The sequence below is a fragment of the Apis laboriosa genome, unplaced genomic scaffold (genome assembly GCF_014066325.1).
Source record: "Apis laboriosa isolate Shangri-la unplaced genomic scaffold, ASM1406632v1 scaffold218_cov154, whole genome shotgun sequence".
NCBI classification, from domain to species: Eukaryota; Metazoa; Arthropoda; class Insecta; order Hymenoptera; family Apidae; genus Apis; species Apis laboriosa.
In genome coordinates, this window is record NW_025222359.1 from 554,772 (window position 1) to 582,090 (window position 27,319).

General features: G+C 32.1%; 1 protein-coding gene across 4 annotated transcripts in view; it reads left to right on the forward strand.

The window, feature by feature from the left end:
* Positions 1 to 27,319, forward strand: part of LOC122712772 (peroxidasin-like) — a 286,627-nt gene that overhangs the window by 240,274 nt on the left and 19,034 nt on the right. The gene's annotated exons all lie outside the window — the stretch shown is intronic.

Sequence of the window (27,319 nt, forward strand, 5' to 3'; positions counted from 1 at the left end):
CCTGTTTCGTGGAAATCGATTTAACGTATTCGCGTGGATAGAATGTGGATGGATTCCGGAAAATATTTGATTTCTTTCTTTCTTCGAACGTGAGTGAAATACGTAATATCTTCTCTATTATTTTCAATTTTATTCTTTTTGTTTCTTTTTGTTGTACATCTTTCAATTCTCTTCTTTATGTCTCTTGATTATTAATCGATGATTTGTAGTATTAAATATTTATTCCGTTCAAGGATTAATTAATCATTGAGTTTTAAATTTCGATGTGAAAAGCAATTTCATGCATTGAATGGTTTTCTAAGTCGCTCCCGTCTTGAAAATTATTTGAAGATTGCAAAATTGTTTTTATTCTTCAATCGTAATTATTTCATTCTGAATTATATTAATTAAAAAATCTCGATTGTCATATTCTATTTCTCTGATTCTATTTTTGAATTATTCCATTTATTAGATTATAATTGGTCATTCTTATTGCATTTCTCTTATCGCATTTTCCCTAAAAAAAAATTTGAATTGTCAGAAAAATTGCATTTCTTTAACCATGTATATATAAAATGTATAAAAATCGACAGTATATTGCAATAATATATCGCCACATTCGTATTTAATATCTCGTGTTAGATTATCCACCAATTCTAGATCGCGTGTGTTCATTTCACGTGGAAAGAAAAGGGAATTGGTAAAATAGTTCCCTGCCTGTTAGCCTTTGGTACCATTAGACATAGATCGCCTATGACTGGAAGAGAAACGCGCCACTTACCCCTAGTTATTAATAGCTCTAATACCTCCGCCATTAAAGTGAAACGATGGGAAACTGAACACCTGTGTTATTTCACATGCCGTGGAAGTTGCACAGTCGAAAGGTCACGAGATACATTCGATTCCTCGTAACTTTTTTTTACCGTTCCCTTTCTCGAGAAGTGGCCGCTCGGGATTGATATTTATATCGATGCCCAGTGCGGAAGATACATGTTCGTATTTCGTTTGAAACAACGTTTTGTCAACGTTTTTCGCGGTATCGATTTGCACGGTTTCCATCCGTGGTGGCAAAAGGAAAATTGAGCCGATATTTAAGTAACTTTGAAACATCCCTTCGTATTTTCACTGTAAACGAAACCCATCCTATTATGGATAAGACTTGTTTGAAACTGTACCATCCCTTTGTAAGTCAATATTTAACGTGTTAAAAATGGTGGAGATTTAAGGTAACATTTAAGGTAAACGTGAAATCTTATCGTTCAGTTCATTACACACTCCTTGCACTCTTCATTATCCTCTTATTTATCGTTTATATCTTCGTTTTATAATTTTCAAAACGTAAACAATTTTCGATGGAATTCTGAAACGATATTATTCGAGATAAAACAATAGATTTTTTTCGTTTCACGAATCGTTACATCGTTATCGTTCACCATATAACAATTTTACGTAACACCCCGAACGAGTAAGGAAAGTAAGGAACGAGGGGGTCGAGTTACTTGATCATCCCCGATCTTGTTTACGCCAAGATTTAAAAAAAAGAGGAGCGGAAGAGCGGTTTCTTCTTGGTTCGTTTATTACGATACGTTGGCAGATAGTAAACGGTGTTGTCGCGGAGGACACCGTGCTGAAAAATCGACTGCTCTATTCTTCCTTTGGAGAAGGAATGAATAGCGTGACACTTCTGTGTCGCGAGAAATTGTGTGTCGTTTCAAATATAGTATTATTTCGTGGATCGTTGCGAACGATTTTCTTTATCTCGATCGATTTATTTTGGAAAACATTCTTTTTTCAATTTCTTGTTTTAATTTTAATTTTTCTACGTTCTCGCTCAATCTCTCTTGATCTTTAAACCGTTGTTAATACAAATAATAAATTTAAAAGATATTTGGTATTTTTGAGTACAGAATTTTGATTTCTCCATTGAAATTATGAATAAATTATGAATAGTATATATATATAGTATATATATACAGGTTTTTGCTTGTTATTTAACTGATATTCCTTAAATTTATATCCATTTATTTTCATAATTTCGTCCTAATTACCCAGTAATTTAAATTACGGAAATTTGATTTCCACCGGAAGCTCGAGTTGTATTCCACATTAGAGAGATTCTATAGTCCACGCAAAATTACTTACACGCTGGTCTAATCTGATCCCAACTTTCATCTCAACGTAGTGCAATTCCGCTTGAAACGACGAAATTTCCGAGGGAGGCTGAATTTGTTAAATTTACCTGAAACGATTTCCTCCTGTAGTCACTCAACTAACATGTTTTCATCACGATTGTATTAACCGTTTCCCCTTCCTGGTCACACTGACCCTTATGCAAAACCTCATTTTTGTGCATCACGAAAGTACAATTCATTTTAATTGTGGAGTTGCTACAATGAAAATTTAATTTCAATTAAATTATCCAATAATTCCAATATTCTTTCAAATATATTTCTTTCTCTTATCCTCTATATCGATATCTTTCAACATGTAATTTGTAATACGTATGTAATTTGTAATAATTTCTCTGTTCAAAAGTTTCTTTCCAATTAGTAGTTTGTTCGTTGAAGAAAACGATCTTTTGAACGTGTAATAATTTGAGACGATGGTTGGAAGAACAGAGAAGAGATTAAATTTTAAATTTCCATAACAGAGTATCTGAAACTGAATTGATTTTGGCTGAGAATCTCCTAAATATTTTGAGAACTGTTCTAAATATTCATAGTTTCATCATTATTCTGTCTATCTAAATATTTCATTTGTTGTTACAATATTTTATTAAAATAAGTTGAAACGTATTGAATTAAGGAATATTTATTTTTCAGAAGAAACCATAATATTTCTTGATACATAGAAAATTTGCAGCTCAGCCAACGATAAACGAAATTTCGGCCACGATGAAAAAGATGCTGCCTCGAGAAACTAAAATATGAAGTTATAACGAATGCAAGACGCCAAACGTAATTACTTTCTTGTGTGCCGGTATACAAAGTAGGAAAAGGAAATGGAAAGTACGAACATAAGGAGGAACACGATGGAAAACTAAAGAGTTCTTTCGTTAATCAACGTTTCAAAGTTTCTTGCTTTTCGAACTTCAGGGAAAGGAATATTACTTTCTTATTGACACTGTACGGCTTCTGTAATGACAGTGCAAGATATCTTTCACGAAATTACTTTTATTCTCACGCTTTTCCAAACGGAATCGTCTCTCATTTCCTTATGAGTTAGTAATAAACGATTGTGCAATGTGATCAAATTGATCGTGAGCATGGCCGTTCAATATTATCATTATTCAGAATTCAGACTAAGAAATAGTTGGAATTTTTCCCCCATGTTTTATACTGTTAATTTTTTCCTTTAAAGAAAATTTTTAATTTTTATATAATAAAAAGATCTGTGATAGAATATTGAATAATTCATAGAATTAAAATAAACATATTATATTAAAATTGCTTTCTTATGGGCTTCTCGCAATAAAAATGTAAATCTTGTACTCAAACGTTAATTTTAACAGAATTTTGCTTTAAAGAAAGTAAAGCGCAGTAAAGAAAATATCTTGTATAATATGTTCGTGCTTTATGGCGATCATCTTTTCCTTCGCACCAATGAGTGTGTTGTAAATCTTCAGAGCTTTAGTTATACTCATATAGGGCACATTTTTGCAAAGATTGGTGGTCCTGTGATTATTAAAAATTATTTTTTTTTATAAATTATAATCAAGAGATAATATTGTTGTCTTATTCTATTTATCTCTTAAATCACTTATTTACCCTATTTCTTTGACAAATCCATCGATGCTTTAATTTAGACTCTTTAATTTAGAAATTTTACTCTCCAAAAAATATATAAAACTCTTTCCCTTCAAGATCCTTATAAAAGTATTTTCATAAAAATCCAATAACGATAATAATAACAGTAATAATACTGTCATAATTCATCATAATTTCTCTAACATCTACGAACATCAAACGTAGCCGCAAAAAATCTCACCCCAAATCAAATCCAGCCCCTACAGGGGATCCCCCACAGAAGCAATTACAAACAATTAACCATACCCCCAAAATTATCCCGATTCTCACCCCACGATGTCATTAACAAAAACGTGTTCACTATCCGATCCCTTGGCTCATTGCACGCGACGAGGGGGTTGAGACACGCCATTTCCACCACAGCACGCCTTTCTTTCTTTCTTTTTTTTCTTTTTTTATTTCCCCACGGTGTAATATCTCCGATTTCAACGATGTCGCGCAACAAAAAACAAATACTTCGCTCCCATAAAAGCTCCACATCTCTCTCTTCCCTCCCCTTCTATATCATACCCTCTCGCGATGCTGATTAAATGGAAAGCTTCGATGATCACGCGTCGTTCGCTCGTTTTATTCCGCGCACAGCGATTCCCTCTTCTCTCGTTTTTTTTTCTTTTTTTTTTTTTGCAAAAAAGAAAAAGAGAAATAAAGGAAAAAGAAAAGAGGTGGCGGGGAAAAGTCGTGTCCCCGGGGTGCGATTCGTGGAAGGAAGGAACGACGTCCTAATCGCGTATTCGGCGCGTTCGTTCTCATTCCGAAGTTTGGTACGCTAAATCGCGAGGCTGTGTTGAAAGTTCTGGCCGCCGGTAATGGAGGCCGACGCATAATTCCTGCAATGTTTCACGCGATGCGGCTCACTGCATGCGCTCGCTGACATTCCCTGTCCGAGCGGTAAGCCGCTTTAATCCTCTACGCGTGCTGGCAAATAATATGTTCACATAATAATATGTTCACCTTTCTTCCGTTTTTCTCATCTCCCCCTTTTTTTTTTCTTTTTTTTTTCTATTTATTTATTTCGTTCTCGAGAGATGTATTTCGACGTGTTTCGACAGGGAAGTATAATCATTATATTTTTTGTTATCGTGTTTAAATTAATCTTAAACACGAGTCTGCTATTACGGTTTAATTGTAAATGCGGCTTGTTCGCCGGGAACGTGTTCCCTCTTTTTATTTTTAATGAAAAAATGAAATGGAAAGAGAATTTTGTTTCTTTCCTTTTTTGTACTTTTGGGGAGACATATTTTTTATTTCGACGTGAAGATTCGCGAGAACGACGATTCTTGTTCAATTTTTCAGCGGCAAGTTTCATGATCCGCTACAACTTTGTAATTTATTTATTTCACAGTATAATTACATTTATTGCACAAAATTTTAAAAATTTCAAAATATTTTTCCGTTCTTCACCGAAGAATATATTATATTATAATAATTTCTAGCACATTTCCTTGTTTATAAATTTATTTACAAAAGATAACAAACAAACAAATTTAAAAGGAAAAAAAGAGATATTCAATCTGCTTGAACCACGAAATGTACTCTTGTGAGTTTTAGATACAGTTGAGGAACAGTTCAGATACAAATTACACGCTACCTACGTCGTGGAAACGTCGATTCTCTTATCCTTCGTGATCGACTGTGCTCGATAAACACGTACGAGCCATCTACCTCGCCTCTGAGAATTCGAACGCTTGTACATAGACTATCGGTGCTCGCCCACCCTTTACGCTTTCTTCATACTGATCAGAGTCAATCACGTGCGCGGATAAACGAGCGTGTAACCGTTGCACGCTCATAAATTCTCAAAAAGCCAGCAATCCTTTTCCCGTGCACAATCAGCAACGTATTCATTGAAATTTCAATGCGTTTGATTGATATCCATGATAGAATTTTCATTGCGTCGTGAGCTTTATACATTTAAAATGACCGGTTGTTAAAAGAGAAGCAATCAGTGTCTCTTAATATTAAAATTTTTATTTCGAATGCAAAAAACGAAAGGAAGAAAGGGAAAATTTTATTCAAGAACTTTCGCTCGAAGGAAATTATAATTTTCCTTCAATTGGACCGATGCTCCATTCCATATTTCAATTTTATGTATTTTTTAAATTATTATATTGTAGAATCTTTACAGATGGTGTAGCAAGAAAGTATTACGTAGTTGAATGCGAAAGAAAGAGTTTCAGGAATGTTTAAAAGTTCAACAGGAAAGAATAATTTTTAAATTCGGTGTAAAAATTTCATGTAAAACTTCCTGGGGAATTTATCAATTTTTTTTTGTTGTACATGCAATTGAAAACGCGAATTGTAAAATCAAAATAAATATTTCTCCATTACATATATGTTCGATCATAATTGATTCATTCTACTTGATCTATTCTACTATATCATATATTCATATTACTTGCACGATCAAGGAATCTAAAAAAGATTCATATTCCAAACAATTCTTATCAATTTTTGTCTCCTTTCAGAAAGAAAAATACATTTTAAGATCTATAATTTTCGGTTAATTTCATTTTATATTATTTATATTATCGAATAACGGATCTTATGAAAAAGATCTTTTTGTTATAAACTCTCCGCTTATCTAATTATGACATGTCCATTGCTGTTGTGCTCCACATTAAATATTTTAATTTAAATAAAATTCAACAAACGTGTCGTATCGTATTACTGTCAACATCTCTACAATCTTTATACCTTTCTTTCTCAAAAGCTTTTTGCCGTGGCGTTGATATGATTTTTCGTTGCAGAGATATCTTGGTCCAAAGGGAAAAATAATTTCGAATGGTCTGCCGTACGTCTCTCTCTCTCTCTCTCGCTCGCATCCCGTTACTGACAGCTCCATGCTTGTCACGCGTGTACTGGTCAGTGACGAACGTCGTCAGCGCTTTTTCTTTTTTTTTTTCAACTTCTACCAGACGCGACGTACGCATTTCCAGGGAGAAACTAGGTCACAGCGTTTTTTTTTTTTTTTTTAGGAATGGCGGTCGTCATTCAAGATTTTCGTCTGCGTTCAACGTCACGTTTGATTTGTCGTATCTCGCGAGCCATTTGAGTTATAGAATTCAAACAAAATGCATTTTAAAGTGGAAGTCTTTCGTCGTTAGAAGAATGTTAAAAAATGATATTTCAGTCAAGATTGATACAATTCCGCGAGTAAGCAAGTTTCGTGAAATTATTATTTTCGCTTGGCTGGAATGAATATTATGGAGAATCATAAATCATGTAAACCTGTCCGCAAAAAGAGATAAAACCGAGAATAAGACGGAGGGAACGGAAAATTATTAACGAAAATAAGATTCTTAATCTTTTTATCAAGCCGTAAGATAAATCTTCTGTTTCCCAGCAAGAGTATAAATAACATCCAACCATTTCTAAGCTCGTCTTCCCGATCCAAGAAAAATATGAATCGATTCCGATCCGATATCGATCCTCCAGACCTTGAATTTCTTTCTTCATCGCTGAACACCGTAAAACTTCGAATACGTTCTCTTCATAGATGTTCTTTTACGCCAGCTCATCTTCGATATTTCCTTCATGGAAAAGAGATACGAACGGAAGAAGAGAAAGAAAGAGAAAGAGAGAGAGGAGAATAAGAATGGACGACTTTCTACGTCGAATAGCCTCTCACGAGGATGTGGAAACGGAGAAACGCGCAAAGCTCGATAAAGTCCGCGAGACGTTTTCTTGCGCTTGCGATGTGGACGTCCAGGAAACTGATAAAGGGCCGTCCGTTGTCCGGTGGACGTGCTCCGTTTCGCGACGTGACAGTTGACATGACGTATCGCCACGCGGCAAACTCTTTAATAACGCACGACCAGATTTCGCGCTGGCAAGATGTTGCCGGATGATGGAAAGCAGATAAGTTGGATGAGCAGGCGGGAAAAAAGAGGCTTTTATGTTGGCTCTATTCTTCGTGATCGATACGCGTGTTCGATGGATCAATTTTTCAGAGCATGATTCATTTTTTGAAAATAATATATAAATTTTCATCGTCGAGATTCTTTTATCCTCTCCAATATATTATAAAGTGTATTAAACGTAACTAGATTGTTTTTAGATCGCTCACAGATAGAAATTTGCAAAGTGGAGGCTTGATATTTAGAATTGATCATGTAACAGATTCGATAGAATCTAAAAGTTGTTGAGTTGTACGAGTTAACAGACAATATTGAATTAACGAGGGTTTGAAATTTGAGACCTTATCAAGCTTATTGTATTATCTGTCACAATATATTGATAACAGAACTGTAAACAGCGAAATTAATCGAATAAAAATTTGAATGTTGACGACAAAATTATAAACAATATAAATTTAGTATGGTTGATTTGAGATGGAATAAATTTAGAAAAATACTATGTAAAGTAAAAAGTTAGTAAATTGATTTGATTACATAAAAATGAATCCTTGTTCTAATGTTGAATTATCTTGTTATCTTAGCACTAAGTAAGATACTTTTTAACTACCATTCCCAATGACGTATCATCAAGAAAAAAGAATTAAGAATGGTGGCTTATATTTAAGAAGTTTTCAAACGTATAAATTGTACAGAGTAGCCTGTTTTTAAGCGGTGTTAGTTTGATAAAAAAGTTCTTCACGGCTCGCTACTTAAAAGGAATAGTTTTAGTTGGGCCAATGCATATAACTTGTATTATCATGTTTCCCGCGAGTTCTTTTTCAAAAATTAAAGTCTACTTAATGTCACGTTGCGGCTACCAGATAACTTCCTCCGAGGAGTCCAAGTTTAGTCATCCGTTATAAAGTTTCCTCATTGTCGCTACCCATTTTTCGTAATTATTTCTAGAAATCGTGGGCGCGATTTCTTTGATCTTTTTATTATCCTTTTTTCAGAGGAGATAATGGAGGAACTGGGGCATTTCATTATCATCCTTCCTCCCCATATTAATTATCTCTCCCGTGTAATTTGTTCAATTCTAATTGAAGAAAACCGATCGTGAGAAAATATTTTATATTCAATCCTGTATTTCTATTTATCTCCATGATACGAACTGTTCCAGCATCGAACTCAGATAAGAAATATAACAAAGCCAGCGCCATAAATCATCCCTTATCGGACAATATAAACAACCTGCTATTAAGTAACCTTATTCGGTATTCTCGGTGAATTTTGATGGTGATTATCGTTGAAATAATGCACTTCGTGTGGTGAATTACAAACAAGAGACTAGAGCTTCGTATCAAAATTAGTCATCCACTGTACAAGTCATTCTTCTCTCTAATCATAATAATTCTAAGGAAGTTTTCCTTTAAATAAAGATTAAATGCACTTTATCATACATTATTCAAATTTTTGTTATTACATTTACACAAGGATATGGTGTATCCTTTTATCTTTATCATACAAGGCTATATCAAATATATTATCTTATTATTATATCTTATTATTGGAAAGAAACTCATTCGTATCTTTTATGATAGATCTTTCATTCACTGTTCTTTTCTATATTCGAAAAAAAAAATAAATAAATAAATTTCAAGCACCAATCGTCCCATACCAAAAGGAAGAATCAATACTTTTATTGGTTTAATTGGATCGATTCTGTTCTGAATCTTTTATCCAATGTTCATTTTAAAGATGAAAAACCAAATTCTCTTTTATTTCCAAGAATCTCCAAGCTTCGAAGAATATCTTTCCTCCTGAAAAAATTGAGACACAAAGTGAGATACTGTTTGACAGTCAAATAGGAAGAAAAAGGGGATAAGTGGAATAGATAGGTAAGAAGATTTTGGCACGTTTCATCGTTGTTGTAGGACGTGATGTGCGAGCATGGATACGAAAACGGAATATAAGTGGTCGGAGAAAAGATTGTAAAGAAGAAAGGATATACGCAGCCAAAAAATACACGTCTGAGCTTTCAACTTTTCCCATCAACACGCGGCAAGCTTCGAGCTTGTTATGCGAATCTTGTAGCGTGTAACGCCAGATGTCGCATATTGGCATCTGATCCCATGTATCTTTTTTTCTTGATCCAAACGGATCAACTGAACATTGACATCTTTTCTAGAAAAAAGAAGAAAAAAAGGAGATTGTTTTGTTCTATAATTTGTCAATTGTTTAATTGTTTAATAATAGCACGAAATATAATGAATTATTATTGTGGAAATAATTAGACACATACTTTTGCTGAATAGAAATTAATATTAATTTTTTAAAAAACACTTGTCACTTGATACCCTCACTTTTTGTGAAATACTATATCTCAGTAGATTTCTAATGTTACAAAATTTGTAACAATTCTCTGAAATAATAAATAATCCGTATAAAGATTATTCTTTATGACGTAATCTCTTATTAATCTCGAAAGAATTACAAAAAAGAATTTTGTTTCTGTGTTTCTAAATCATTTAAAATATATTCCTATATCTTAATCGTTTAAAATTTTACAATCATTCTGAAATTATTCAATATGTATAAAATAATTAATTCTATTTTCTTATCTTAATGAAATTGATCACTTTGATTTTCGCAACTCGAATGATCTTCGAGATTATCAAAATATAATTTTTTCCAACTTTTGTGATTAGCAAATAAAGCTGCATAAAATCGAGCTAGCTATATTTTTTGCCATATATAAAGTGAATATAAAATGAAGCAGCCATGCTTGAAAGCCCTCATCATTAACTTACGTAATTTAAAGACGAGTAAACATCAGAGGGGGAACGAATGGTATGGTAAAATACTGCATGTAATCGGCGGAACACTTATATCTCTTTCCCTCCGGTAATTCCGCTGTACTATAAAATCGAACGATAAATCAGCGTTTTAATTCCGTTTCATAAAAGCGAGAAAGGATCGTAAACCTCTTACGCGTATCGGATTTTTTTCTCTCTACGTGTATAAATGTATACCACTCGAATGAAGTTGGACGATCGTTTAATATATTAGATAATAAAATGAGTTGCTGAAAAGTTACTTTCATCCGACTTAACGATGTTTCGTAAAGTTTATCGAGTTTTACATTGCGAAACCCGTGACACGCGATATCAAAGCACGGCTAATTAAAGAGCAACGTAAATTCTTGTTACGATTATTATTCTATTTACAAGGGAAATTTTTCCTGGATAATGTATGAAGTAGTTTTGAGAAAGTAAAATTTGATTGATCGTTATGTTATATCCTGTATATCCTGATAACTTGATATAACTTGATATCGGTTAGAAGAATAACTTGGAGTTTAATTCGAGTCATAAGATGTAAAATCTAATTTCTAATCCGATACAATATTTTTACTTGATTAGAAATTTTAAATATTAATCACAACATTAAATATTCTGCATTTAAAAAAAAATTACGGAATAATTTCAGTTAATAACATTTGAAAAAAATTTTTGCTGTAAACGAAATGAGAAAAATGTGCTTTTTTTTCACGAAAAAAGCTGCGTCATCCTTGAAAATCCTTTTCCTGTGAACGTTTTTAAATTTAGAAAGCGAACGAGGCCATTGTTTCGTATGACTTTTATTTAAAACACCATTGCGCATATATGCCTGACAATAATACTTATACGTTATCTAAAAAACGATGGAACGTGCAAATATGCAATAAGGAAATCGACGTGGAAATTCTCGAGTCGAGGGTAGCGGCAATCACGCGCATCTTTTGCACATGTTCGAATAGAAAGGGCATGAATCCATAGAGGGAGAAGCCAATTGTCGAAGGGATGATAAAAAGAGGATCGAGTGCGGTAGGATGAAAATAGCTATAGAATACGAGGATGAGAGGAAGGAAGAGAAAGGAAAGAGAAATGGGATGAAATTTGGAAGATAAAAGGTTACAGAGGTAGCTAAAATGGAGGGAAACTTTAGTTTCGTTTCAAATTTAAGGAAATTTCAAAGATATTTAGATGCGATCAGTCGCTGTTTATTTATAAGGATGATATCTTCAATCTGGAATAATAACGACATAACCTCAAAATTGTAAATTTTTTTGATAAATGTATAAGATCATCTTAATTTGGAATTAACTCTTTCAACATAACTAGATAGAACTTGAGTAAAGATATAAACTCAAAATTTCAAATAAAAGAATCATCATCGAATTAATTTTTCCAATGGAACAATTAAATAATCATGCCTTCGAAAAACGTATCTTACTTCTTTAATCAGTCACGAGTATAAATGTTTGAAACAAACAGAAAATACAACAATGACAAGAACTAATGGAAGGAAACATTATTCCTTCCAACCTAGTTTCTAGTTTCTTTACATTTTTCACGGATCTGGGTAATGAGGCAAATACAAACTGTTACCTAATTGCATTTATACGTGCCGAGTAATTAACTCGGTGAAGGAAGAATAACCGCGGAGTGTCCGAGCTACGATGCAGGGACAGAAGCTCGGTGCATTTAATTTTCAGCTTAGAAAAGGTGGTGGTGGTAGTGCACCATCCGGCGCACGATCATATCTCTGCCCATTTGTGTTGAATTCGTAATTGCTCAACGTTGGAAAGTTTGAATTTTCGCGGGTACGAGCGAGAATGAGAAGAGAGGGCGCCACTATGCAGAGTTCGTATTAAAGGCATGTTCCTCGTTATTTATTGGCGAGTATTCAGTGGAGAAATGTAATTTAATCATGGTATAAATTAGAGAGAGAATATTAAGAATATTAATATTGAATAGAAAATGTTAATCTTCCCTTATGATGATTGTGACCAGATGTATTTCTTAATAGATTCTTATTAGAATCTTAATAGATTTCTATCCTATGGAAATCTCGTCATAAACTTTTTTGAAAAATGTGAAATTTGAAAAAGAGTTTTCCACGTAATTGGCTTTTCTTTTGCACATGTATTTGATGCAAGTATTGTCGATTCATTATATTTTTTGTGGTTACAATTGTTTCTTGTTCTTTAAGTTAATATAATTAAAAGATGAATATACTGTATTGAATGTGTAAAGTTATTTTTTTTATTAGAAACGATAAAGAAAACAAAAAAAAAGTGTTCAAAAATTGAAATAAAAGAGATTGAAAATACAAGATAATAATGTTTGAGGAAGAAACTCTTTTTTTTATTGAAGAAGCATAACAGGAGGAATATTTGGATTTTGACTTTAAAATTACATTTATTCTTAGCAACAAGTTGTATATACAACTGTAAGCAGAAAGTTTGTTCCAAGTTGCAGTTTAAGTTCACTTATAATTTTCTCGAATTGGTAGAACATTTTGCTACCTTATCGTTATAAATTAATTGAAGGATTAATTGGTAGGATTATAAATTCTGTGATTCTGTTTGGAAACTTTTTTTAAATGATAATATAATATTGAATATTGTAAATTGTAACGTAGTCTGTTTTCTGAAATTCAGAATTTCATTTTTAGTTTAATTACCTGGTTCATTCCAATTATTAGTTTGAAATATTTAGTTCCATGGAAAAAGTTTTAATCATATGATACAAGAAACATATTTTCATGATAGAAAACTCATTAATGTTAAATTTACGTTATACCATTTACAATTCTCAATTATTGTTTCTTCTTTTTCTTTTATTATTTTTGTTTTTTTCCTTTACAATCGTTGAACTTTCGAACCAGATTTTTCACCAATCTTCCATTTTCCTTCACTTCATCCACTTCGTGTTTTTCAAGTTTTATACTTCTCTTTTTTTCTTTTTTTTTCTTTTTCCTCTCCCACACAAAAATAGATTTTGATTTCGTTCTCTAATCGCCGTTTTTCACTATACAATACTCGACTTTTTATTCCCCCGTTTTATTTTCTTTTTTCCATGTAAACCGTTCCATCCCTTTCATCCAGGACCACATTTTTCTTTGTTCTCCAACGCGAAAGTATTCGACTTTTATATCCCAAATTTTCCCTCTCTCTCTTTTTTATTTTACACGTTCATCGACTTTTTAAATTCAGATAAACCGATCCTATTTCGCGGCCTAAGCTGACGGACTTTTCGAAATCGTTCCACGCATCAACGATCGCTCTCAGCTTTTTCCACGAATCCACAGCTCATCGTTTCCGAAACTCCGCGATTCCATCAAACTTTCAATTTGTAACTAAATTGCGTATCGTGTTCGTTTGTCAATAACGAAAGAGCGTGTCGAGAATGATGAAGAGAGAAAGAAAAAGAGAGAGAGTGAGAATGAATGTACGTATATGTATTTGAGAGAGAGGGGAAGAGAGAGACATGAAAATCATACTGAGCTCCGTTTCGAAGGATTTAACGCGTTCCAGCTTTGTGCATCGGAGGCATAAAATCTCATGGATACCATATAAATCACGTACGAGGATCTCATCCTAAAATTTTGCGCGTTCGAGGATTTTCCGCGACTTGGAAATTCCAGAGCTATCTTCTGTCGATAATTTTAAATTCTCTTTCTTTCTCTCTCTCTCTCTCTCTCTCGAATGGAACATGTATTATTGCAAATACTAATCACCAATGTGATGATTTCGCAGATAATATTTTCATCGAAGATATTTCACCGATTTTACGTTTTATTCGACACGATAAATCCATCGAGAATATATTTTACGGATATATTAAATTCATGTGTAGGCACATACGTATTATACGTGCATTGTCGCGTTATTTTTGTCATCGATAAAAATTTATTTTTTTTAATCGTATGATTAAAATTAATATCGCACGGAGAGTAATAAAAAATTGAGTATACGGAATTAAAATTTTCTTTGAAAATAATTTTCGTGATTCAAGAATCTCTTTATCGTTAAATCAATTTACCTATTAATTTTATAATAATAGATTTTTCGTATTTTTCAAAATTCTAATCATCTATTGACACTGATTCTGAAATCTTCGTATGTTATTTCAATCAACAATATTATGTACTATGTAAATAATAAAAAAGTAATATTATAATATAATAATATAAGCATGTAATAATAACAGATATAAAAAATTCAACTGTAAAATACACTTTCAACAACGAATCAAATGATTAAATCGAATTAAAAATAAAAATTTCTCTTTAAAAATTTATATTTTAATAAAATATATATATTTGTATTTAAAGAATAAAATTTGAAGATCGAAGAAAAATTGAACCATTTTTATTTTACCCGACGTTTCGACTGATAAAAAAAAGGAAACGAGTATAGAAATTATTTTTTAATAATCACCAAATATAAATATTATTCTCTATTTCGATTAAATAATCGTATCGTAAATATGTATATATAAGAAATGAAATTCGAAAAAGAAATTGCACCATTTGTTCATTTATCTGACGTTTCGATCGATGAAAAAAGAACACGATGGGATATTGTGCCGGTGAAATCCCGGATAATCCGTGAAATTCCATGGGGAAATGAGGGGATGAGGAGCCTCCGCGAATTCCCTGTAGCGTCTCGTGTAATACGCACCTTCTTTGCCTCTGTCTTCGAGTCGCGTACAATCTGCTTCAACTCGAGAAATTGTAAAGAGATTTGTGTCCCTTCCTTTTATTCCTCGAGATAAAGGAAAAGGATGAGAATTGTTAACTTGCCACTGTTAAATAACTTTACAACTTGATTGTGGGATATATTATGAATGATACATGAAATTTGAGATACTGTGACAAATTGTTAAAATTTTATAAATTGGAAAGTTCATAGAAGAGAACAATTTTTTTATTTTTATTCTTATTCTTTTCTAGAACAAAAGAATGTATTTTTGTTTGCACAAGAATATCTCCAACAAAATGAATAAAATGTAATCAAATAATAATATTTTCTGATTTATTAGAATTTTTATTTCTTCATCCACAATTTTCCCTCAATCATAAACGATTAACATTTATTTCAATCCTTGTTTGTACCACTACCAACTTTATCAGATTACTTTTTTATTGAAATATAAATATCTCTGATTCATCATTATAAAGTCAAAATCAAAAATTTAACGAAAGCATGGAAATCACTCGAAAATTGAAAGTCAACGCCCTGAAATATTTGTTTGCGTGCGAGAAAGGGTGTAGAAAGAAATGGAAAATTACTATCATGAAGCAAAGTGTAGAAACATAGGCGAAAATCTCTCGTGGTAGAATGAATTCCACTTTAATGCAAGTTTTTTATACACGGTCAAAAGGTATTGCGGTTCTTCATCTCGTGACCGAGTTGGGAATGTTTTGTAATTAAAAGAAAAAAGAAAATCTTTCTTTAACCAACGTGAAACGAAGTGGCCACTTGCTAATAAATAATAAACGAGCTTCAATCGTTTCGATCAAGATTATTTTTTTCATTATTTTTTCTTTGTATTTTTTTTCCTCTTTTAAAGAAGAGAGAAATGAGAAGAGAAATAAGGAGGAAGCACACAAGAGATTTTATTGTAATTTTACAAAAGTGTCGAAGGATTGTGATGTAAAAAATATTTGCACGAATACAATTGTGCAGTTTTATCTTAATTTTTATTAGTTAATCTAGAGCTTGCTGATTTTTTCTTTTTTTAAAATGTTTCTTTTTACGAGTTTTATATAAAATTGACTATATTTTCTCATAAGCATTAAAAATGAATATACATATAAAAATTTGTGAAATATGTAATACATTTATTTTGTATTTTATTCTTTTATAATTGATTTTTTTAATTATCGAAACTTCTACATATTTATAATGAATATTTTATAGATAGATATATTTATTCAATTGCAAGAATTATCGTAAATTTTACAACATAGATAATATGGTAGTTCAATGCAAAACATATCAACAAACAAATGAAAACAAAATACTTATTGTAACGATTTTATATCAAATATATTTTGAATAATTATCATATTTTATCTCGAAATTAATAATTCTGTTTGCTTCCTCCCTACTCTGTTGTTACAATTGGCATTTTATTTCTCGTTTCAAGTTGTTTATACATTTCAACGAGATATATATGAAATACTATTTATAAAAAGAAAATTTATGAAATCTTTATTTATCCTAATTTAATTAAAATTTTAACCTAACTTTTACGTTGTTCTATATTATTATTTTTTTATATTAGATGATTTTTCAAGAGATGTAATAATAAATAATAATATCCTAATCGATGAAAAATAATAAAATAATAAAAGTAATATAATTCATTGAAAAATGTAATAAATGATAATAGATATTATTAACGATTAAATTTATTTATTTCTATAGATTTTTGCTTCTCCAAATTGCAAATTATCTTCGAATACTTACGCATTCGACATATTTGCATACTTGGAAACACTCTATGCATACGTTTCTTAACATATTAGCCTAATTAAATAATTAAAGCGAATATACTAGCTTTCACTGTATCCGATTGTACCCGCATGATCTGCCTGACTTGATTGTATTATAACTGTGCTGGAAGTAAACAAGTAAACATGACTGATATAAGCTAATATTAATCCAATTGAAATAGCGAAAGTGAAATACAAAATGTCTGCAAATAAAATAAAGATAGAGATAGTTTCGAGAATTGATGAAATTCATTGGAATAAAATATATTTATTAAAATTAATATTTATGGAATAATATCAAATTTTTTAATACATCAAAACTATATATTTTCTTATAATATTTTATACTACTTTGATAATAAATATTGATATATACGCGATTTGAAATTATCACTCTAACATAAACAAATAATAATCTATTCATCGAGTTTAGAAAGCCAAAGGTTTAAAACGTTAAAAACACGTTAAAATTCCAGCATTTAACCGTATACTATTCCCTTGTCCAGCAAACGAAACTTTCTGTCGCAAATAAATCGAAACACGACAAAGAGAGGGAGGGAGGGGGAAATATATAAAAAGTGTAGAAAGACGCGAAAAGTTGAAAAAGAAAATAATAAATAAAAAACATAAGCGCATATAGTATAGTGAACAAAATGCAGGTTGCACCTTTAAATCTTCAGCTGGGGAAATTCATTGTGTCCCCGCAAACGACGCGGAAAAAAAAATTCCTGGGTCGAACGCGAAGGAGGTGGAGCCACCAAGGGCGAAGTCCACGAGCTACGAGGGTGTAGGTGGAGGTGGGTGAAGTGTAGAGGGGTGAAAAGGCAGCCGAGACTCGGGACGAGGAGGAGAGGAAGGGAGAGAATTGCGGGTAAATTTCGTGGCAGTGCGCTCCTGGAATTAAATTCCGCACCGTTGGAAAGAGGGAAAAGCGTGTTGCTCGGTTTTGGGATCGTTAGACAGCCGGAATGTATCGTTCGGTATGCGATAAACTGACAATTCGGTTTGTTAGAGGACTCTTCCCACTTTGGAATCGCGATAGTATTGATCAAAAGTGTAAAGCATCATTCATTGCGCTTCAATCCAATAAGAGTATTGTACAAAAATGGATTTATAAAATTGAAACGTGAAAAATGAAGAATATATGCATGTAGAGTGAATTTTGGAATTCCAATTTTTTCAGTTTGTTAATGGTTAATTACTATGATCGAAATTGTCAATTAATTCTATAAATGTATGATTTCTATGTATGTTGTTACTTAATTTTTTATTTTTCTTCTTGTAACCAACATTTTTCTAATTTTGTTGTTAGTTGGAAATTAATAGCAACTTCACTTGGATGAATCTTTTAGAAAGAAATTTTCAAATAAGGGAATCTAATTTAATCTAATCTATTGTTTGAATACTTGGATTTTATGGAACGTATTCAAAGTAATTCAAAAATTTTGAGTTTGATGTACTATATTTTTAGTAGTTAAAAATTTAAAGATGAATAGAAAAAAAAGAAGAGAAAGAAGGAATTGAATTCATTGGACTAACAGGTCAATGACTTGAACATTGGAAGAGAAAAGATTGAAGTTAGCAGAAGAATGACATAAATTTGCAAATTTACAAATTTTAATCAATTTATATTTTTTTTAAATATAATAATTGCAGGTATATATTTTATTTTTCTTAGTTATGAATATGTGTTAATGAGATTTCTCTGGTAACGAGTCTGAATAGAAAGTGGCCATATTATTACTGTATAAACACCGAATTAATTTATATATTCAAATATTTCGCCTCGTAAAATTTAACGTGTTTCTTCACTGTTAAATTTAGAAGTTTCAAACGCTCAGGAACTGCATGTTTCCCGTTTTTTGTATACATAAATAGAGAGAAACTACGGTTAACTAAATATTTGACGTTAGCGAAGTAGGTAATTGCATTGAGGTCGGTAGGTTGCGTATTCAACGACTGCGAAAATGGTCACTCGTTTGCTAGATTCACGCAGAAAATAACCAAAAATAAATTAAACACGATCCAAGAGCGCGAAACTGGCATTACAACGATTTTTATTCGAATTCCATATTGGAATTACGTTGATAATTGTAAATTAAAATTGTGATAAAATGGTGATATTTGAAGAAATTAATATCATTGAAGCATCTTAATTTTGAAAATGACGTAATGAAATCATAAATTAAAAAATATATATATAAGAAAATATAGTGCAAATATAATGCATTCTTCTCTTATTTTGGAGATATTTTGAAGCAACAGGATCATTTGTCATTCATGGAATTTATAATATAATCATAAAATATATGGAAAAATGACAAAATATGAAGAAATTAATATCTTGAATAGAAATTTTGTATAATAAGATCACGAATTAAAAAATATATCCAAAAATATAAAATATATTAACCCATTTTTTCATTATTTTGTAATTGGAAATATTTTCTTCCCTCTAATTTAAATTTATAATTTATACACTTAATAAATTGATATAAAATAAGAGAAATATGTATTGATATTTTGTTACCAATATATCAATTACATACAATTGACTTTATAACAAGATCTTTTGTATGATTTACTTACATCTTCGAAATCTTCTTCTTATGTTAATTTGACGAAGATTGTTCTCTAGTTTGTTTGGTGATTCTCTTTTCGTAATTTTGAATGACAATAATCCAGTAAAAAATAAAATTTTATCAATCTGTATTGCGTTCGAGGTAAACGAATAAAGGAATGTCGCTAATAGAACAACGATACTATCGGTGTTCAGATGACAGTGGGTTTGAAATTTCAACCGTAACAGGAGCTCGAAACCACGAGAGCTACTGAAATTGGAATCGAAAGAATGTTATAAGTGGGTAATCGAGGCACTCGCAAGGGTGAAATTGTAGGGATGGTACTTTAGATACGTGACCAACAAAAAGAACGAATCTGCTTCGAAAGCTGTGCATCCCTTGGTCTTGGGATTAAACTTTCAGAGATATTCGGTTTAAAATTGGAAGCATGTCCCGCATACAATAACACATTCCATATTTAACCCATCTTTTAAATCTCTGCCAAGTCTTCGTAAGGGGAAGTCGTTATTAAAAAATTTGAAATATTGAAAATTAGATCGTATTAGACGTCTTCCACGTTTCCTCCAAAAATACGATTGTAAGATAATTTTATTTCGCGATTTCATTTCATATTTTCCAATCCAATCCTTCTGAACCTGATGATCATATTTTGTTAAATTAATACGAAACATATTGAATCATTAATATTCCATGAAAATTATTTTAAAAACAAATATGTATCCCATTGTGTTTTATTTAATAAAGAGGAAAATGTAAAATTGAAATTTATCGAACCAAAATTTAACACGTTCAAGGGAAATTGATTAATAGATTATGTCAATAAGTTCTTTTTTTTTTTTTCACGACATCGACAATTGAATCGATTTCATCCACGCTTTGAATAAGAGCAAAATAATCACGCATCACGAATGTACATACATCCACATTCAGTTCCACGCGTCAGAAATATGATTTACTTCTCTTCTCTCGTGTTTACGATGAAATTTAATTATATTACACACACGAAATCGTAAAATCGTTTCATAGAATGTATCATAAATTTAATTTCGCTTCGAGCAGAGATATAAAATCATGAGCAATAAAATAGAAAATGTGAGCGGGACGACAACGTGACATTTTCATCTTCAACGATATTCATTATTACTTTCCATTCGTTGCAAAAAAATCACTTTTATCCGCTTCTTTTTCTCCCCCTTTTAAAGATAAGAATAGTTCCACTTGCCGAAAGGAATCCGATACTATCGAAGGATTCTATAGAATGATCGATTTCTCTCCAATTTACTTAATCACCGAATACTTTGTTGGAACTTTCATAACTAAGCCGAACTTCCGCTTAGCTTTATGATGAGGGATGAGATCGCTTCCGCCAAGATCCTTCGAAGCTTGATTCACGATTAACCCGGAAATAAGCATATGAAAGAGAAAGATTTGATGGAGGATATCTCACCTTGATATGGCAAAGGAAAGTTCAATTATTGATTTCATCTTCCTCCTTCTACTTGAATTAAAAGTTTAATTTCTATCTATCTTTTTTTTTTTTTATTATAAATTGAGTTTTCCAATTATCAGTAATGGATACTTTTCAAATAGAAAGAATATACATTTGATATTTGTTTGGTGTCGCTAATTACGTCCTCTTCCTGATCAGTGTATTTCGACCTAGGAATAAAATTAAATTGTTAATTAAAGAGAACAAAATTATCTCGCAATGTAAACTGTGTCGAGGAAGAAAATTACAAGCATTTCACTTTAAATGCTTCGAAATTTTGTTAATGCAATTATCCCAATAAAAAATATTTCTTTTATATATATATACTTTGACTTAATAAACGTGCATTGTTCATCAAATTTTGAAGTGCATAATGAATTTCGATCTAAATCAAGCTTCAAGAATCACATGCATATTATATAATATTTTTTACAAATTATTTTTCAAAACTGAATATATTATAAAAAAATAGATTTCAAAGTCGATATCAGTTTTTCACAAGCTTGATACAATATCCAGAATCTTTTCATACTTTGCCAAATCGATAAAAGGAGATATTCTTCATATAGAAAAATTGATATATCATCTTTATCATTCAAGATCATAATCTACATGTGTCTTTTTCAAATACACGTTTCTCCTACATATAAAATTTCACCTTCTATTAAACCTTTTTCCACGTTTTGAATCCGATCCACCGACCTCCCCATAAAGGGTGTCCTCGGATGTCCAAGAACAGGTTCGAGAAATCGCTCCGACCTAGTCGAGAATTCAACCGTTGATTTTTCGTGACACGATCCGCTCTGGGAAAAACGTTTGAAATTAAATTCTTGCGAATATGAAGCGTTGACGCGGGACAGAGAAAGGTGAAACAAAAAAGCGGAAAGAAAGAAAGAAAGAAAGAAAGAAAGAAAGAAAGAGAGAAATAAAAGTGTGAAACGAGATAGAAAGAGAAACAAAGAAGTGAAACAGGGAGACAAAGAAAGAGAAAGAGAGTGATTCTCCAATTCGTGGATACGAGCGTTTCGGGATTAAAGATGGAATAAAAGGGATGAGAAAGATTGACACGGGAATGTTATTAAAAATGCACTGTCCTCGCCAACTGCGTCCCCATTTGCTCCGAGTTTTCACCTTGAACTGATCTCTTCTTGTTCAGTGAACTCGCCAATTATTTTACGAAGTGATGGAAGGATAGAAAGAAATGAAAAGTGACGAAGGGAGAAAAGATCCTTGACAAGTAAAACGAAAGGTGAATATTTTTCATTCTCTTCTTTGAAAGAAAATGGAAGAAAGATAACTAGTTACGCTTTTCTCTCTACGTTGTTTTTTCTCTCTCGAGGTATTATAACATTCGAGCGAATGGAAATTTGAAAATACATATAGGGGAAAAATTATTTTCTATATTTTCGAAGTAACGCTGGAACTTTTTATATCTATTATTCCTTTCTGATTTATATTGAATTAATAATTTAATATTGTTCCTTAATCTCATATTATAAAATTAATATTCTAGAACGAATGCATTATCACTGTAAAATCATATGTAGTATTTTAGTAATTATTTGATGTTTAATATTCATTGTACGATATGTAAATTTATTTCTATCGAAGATATTATTTACACAGTGGATGAACGCGAAATTTAATATTCAATTATAATAAATTCATTGTAACTGAACAATACTATTTCTTTTTTTTTTTTTTTTTTTTNTTTTTTTTTTTTTTTTTTTGAATATTGATTCGATAGTTTACTACACAAATATTGTACATCCACGTTCATGTATGTTTTCGAGAAAAACAAAATTAAAGATTCAATATAAATATACGATAAAAAAATATAATAAATCCTTCTTTACACTTATCGCAAACAAAAATTCAAATTTCACGAAAAATAAATATAAGCAATATTTATGCACTCAAGTTATCGATCCATAAAAAAAAAACCATCCTACCTTTATTTCACCAATTAAAACACGATCCGATATTTCACGAAAACAATTCGCAAAAATAATTACACCGCCCGCATACTTTTGCCCAACATCATCCCGCATTATAAAAACCCCCGATACATCAATTTACCACAAATTCAACCGATAACCGATTCGAAACAACCTTCTGAACATCCTGTATCTGTCATCCATTTTTCGTCAAAAAGTTAACGGGTGCAACTTTCATCGATACCCATTTACAATGGAGTTTTGAATATCTAACCAAAACGTCGAACGTATCTGTTCGAGTTTTCCTCTCTTTTCTCTTTTTTCTTTTTTTTTTTGCTCTTTCGTTTCGACGGTTTGGCGGAAAGTTTACAATTTCATCGAGCCGTTTAAAGGATTAAAAGGCATCGTGGAAGGGGGAAGGGAGGAAGGGAAGAAATAAAAATAAAAATAAAAATAGAACGGCGAAAATGTACGAAGCGCGAGACATGGACACGCGCGTTAGGCGGACAAATCGTAAATGGCGTGGATATCTCTCCCAGGGTGCCAATCGGGAGAATTCCAGCCCGAGTCGGATCACGTGGATCGATGTCACGAGCTTTGTTACAACAAGTCCGATGGACAATTATCGTCACACGTGTCCTCTTGTGACGTGCGAACGAGGAGGGGGGCCGACAACGGCCGACCTGAATTAGGAACGATACTGCCCACTTTATTTCCATCCTTCCTTTTTGCCGTCGATCTTTTGCCTTCTCTTTTTTCCTATCCCCGAATGGAGATTCGTTTTATCAAACTGGCTGCCAAATTTGATATTTTTTCTTCGTAATGTGGCGTGTTACTTTTTAATTGTACGATTTTTCAGAAATTTCAACTTGGTGAATGATAAATCGAAGAAATCAGACGTGCAGCTTAAGTTTCAAAGTAAAATTGTCAAAAAAGATAAAAACGAATGAACGATGAAAATTTTCTTGATTAAACAGAAGTATCTTAGAACTTATACCTATCCTTTAAGCATTCTTCTAAAAAAAAATATTCGAAAAATTTTAGAGATCGATTATATCCGTCAAGAGAAAACTACCCCTTTTGAAAAATATTCCAAAAAAATAGGAGAAATTCCTAGGATGGAATATCGCGGATCTCTCGCTCCCGTGTCATAATCGCAAAGATCTCGAAAGATCTCGTTCCACGGTTGCAATAATCGGTTGCGAAACGGCCGCAAAGGCTGGATTTCAGGAAGTCGGAAGGCGAGAGCAGCGCAACGGGAAGAGTGACGATAACGGGGTGGCAACAAGTGCTTTTAACGCCCTAACGGTTTCCCTCCAGGCGCCTCCAGGGGTGAGGACGGTTCCCGATGCGTTATTCTCAAAGGTCTCGGTTGCTGCCCTTTAGGCGAGGGGAAGCGGTTATGGAGCTAAAAGGGGAGTTACAGGATGCCACGTCGCGGCATCTCGAATGAATTCTTAAACCGGGCCGATGCGATGGAATGCGAGGCAGCAGCCTCATTTCCCGAGCCATCCTCTACGCCTTTTCCTTCCATTGCATCTTTCCACCGCCACCCCTTTAGCTTTAGCTTCCTTCCCTCTTCGAATCTCATCTTTCTTGGAAGGTATTTGGAAAAAGTTTGACGCGATTGATGGCCATCTCATGTTTTCTGATATTGAATATTCTTCGTGTTCTTATTCTTCGTGTTTTTATTCTTCGTGTTTGACAAATGAGTGCACTGTTTTTTTTTTTCTTTTAATAATAACGATCGCGTTATTGTAGCAGTAGCCTACTTGTCAGACAAGTGACTTACAATTACATACGCTTGCTAAAATATGATTATCTTTTGTCATTCTTGGTCTTTCTGTTTGGTGAATGACTAACTTGTGCTATTTGCTTAATTGTCTTGTTTCACTTGTTTAACAAGTGGCTGACTTATATTACTTGTTAGGGAAGAAATTTGATTAGAATATCTAGTGAATAATGACTGTTCATCATTTACGAGTAATAATAATTAATCGTGTGCTATTGAATGAGGACGATCCTTTGTCGTGTTTCACTTTGTGAATGTATAAATTTTTAGAAGATTTTAACTTGTATTAAAGTCTAATTAATAATAACTTTTATATATAATTCGAAATTTGTATTGCAATAAGAATTTTAGTAATTTTATTAGATGAATGTTGATTATATTTTAGTCTACCAGTCGATCAAAGAAAGTAATATTTCCACGTACTTGAGCCACTTCTCGAAGAGGAAGTTCGCAAGTAAACAAACGAAAGAGAGTAACATTTCCCCTAGCCACTTCCAGAAATATATAACTCTAAATCTAAGCTCTCAAGTGTTCCTCAAATTTATTTTCATTACATTGGTTATTGCGTACAAGACCAAGCAATGAAAAAATTCCTTTAAATTCTAATAACTTTAATTAAAACTTTTATAAATTTGACAAAAAAAAAGGAAAATTTTGGAAAATATCTTCCACATATAAGGATATATGATATTTAAAATTGAAAAGTAAAGAGAAATTATTTGAAATTGAAAATTATTGTCTAACAAGTAATATATATATTATGATATTCAAATGATATTCAAATTTATTCCAATATTTTCCAATTTGAAAGATTATAATTCAGAAATACGAATATTTTATTATTCCATTGCACGTATATACATATCCAATATATTCTAATGTATATTAAATTTCCACCGTTTATTTTTTTACACGTATATATGTTCCTTCCAATGAAACAACGCTATTCAAACAAAGAACGAAACAGTATCCCATATTTAAATAAGCTTCCCAGCTCGTGTTCGATACTCGTGAATATTCGTATGCGTATCGGAAAAAACGTCATTTTGCCGAAATTCGATTGATTTCGTTTCGACAAAAATTTTTTCCCCCCCGATTGAAATTGGATTTCACCAATTGCATTGGGAATCGCAATTGAATGTTTGTCGAAATCAATTGTACGAAATAAAGTGAAATTGTTTGAAATGAAGACACTAGATTTGCATTGCGACCGTGCACGATTGGAAATTCGAAGTAACATGATTTATTTTCGTTCTATTGGATATTGCTTTCTATTATTGGGGAGAATTTATCCTCATTTTCGAAAATCTGATACGAAAACAGGAGAAATTTTTCAATTAACACTGATTCATTGTAATTTTGATTCATGATATATCTATAATATATTCGATTTAATTTATCTCGATAAATTGCTCAACAAAAGGATTTAAAGTATCTAGATATCAAATTTCTGAATCTAAAATGTCAATTATAAAAGCCTTCGTTCACTTTATTGAAAACTTATCTATCTTAAAAAATCTGATTTCACAATCTATAACTTATGTAAAGTATAATGGAAAAATCTTCTTGAGTGCGTGAAATCAATTTCCAAATTTTCCAAATCATTTCTTAAAATTTTCTTCCATTTTGTATACATCACAAAGTTATACTTAAAAAAGTAAAAATAATATTTCAAGGATTGTTTTCACTCTCTTCAAATGATATTCCATTAATAAAAAAATGGTCTTGAACACACTTAACACACAATTTACTGGTTTGGAATTTTGATAAACCATATGAAGACTTTTGCAACTGTAAAATTTAAAATTATCAACACAAAAGTATTGACACACAATACAAAGTCAAAATTACAAATTCGATTAAAATTTCGATTTGATGAAAAACATATGCCATCGAATATTGGCAATTGGGAAGGAAAATTTGCAATTGATCTCTTCTGATAAGAGATGCCTCTATTTCATTGCCATCGATGAAATCGATCCCCCCACACAAGTCTCGTATCAGTTTCGTAATTCAATGGCCGGAGGGAAATTTTTCTCGTCGACATTCCAGATACACTCGTAAATTCGGTTATGTCATTATCAGAAGGTGCGTCCCGTAAATCGAATGAAAGTGTTTCACGTTGGGTTGAATGGCCGACGGTGGTGTTCTAAGGGCGCGTAATATGGGCCGCAACCGTCCCATGCTACGTCTTGGCCGAGGGTGAACTCTGGAGGAACGGTCGATCTGCCAGGAGCAGACGCTTCACCAAGGGTTCAACTTGATTTACACCCCCTTCTTTCTCTTCTTTCGTTGGTAGCCCAGGAAAAACGTTCGATTCTTTTTCGAGAGGGACCAATTTGGATAGGTTGAACGAGTCGAAAGTGGAGAACGATTTCTCTTTTAAGTGTTTAAGAGTTCGTCAATAACTAAGTTTATGATTTTATTTGTGTTATCGTGTAGAAGATTCTCTTTGTCTGATATTATCTTGTCGATTTGAGCTTGAAGTTTGAAATGAATGATTCTCGTTAATCTATATTGTTAATATAGATTGCTGTATACTTGTTGTTGCATATTTATCTAATATTA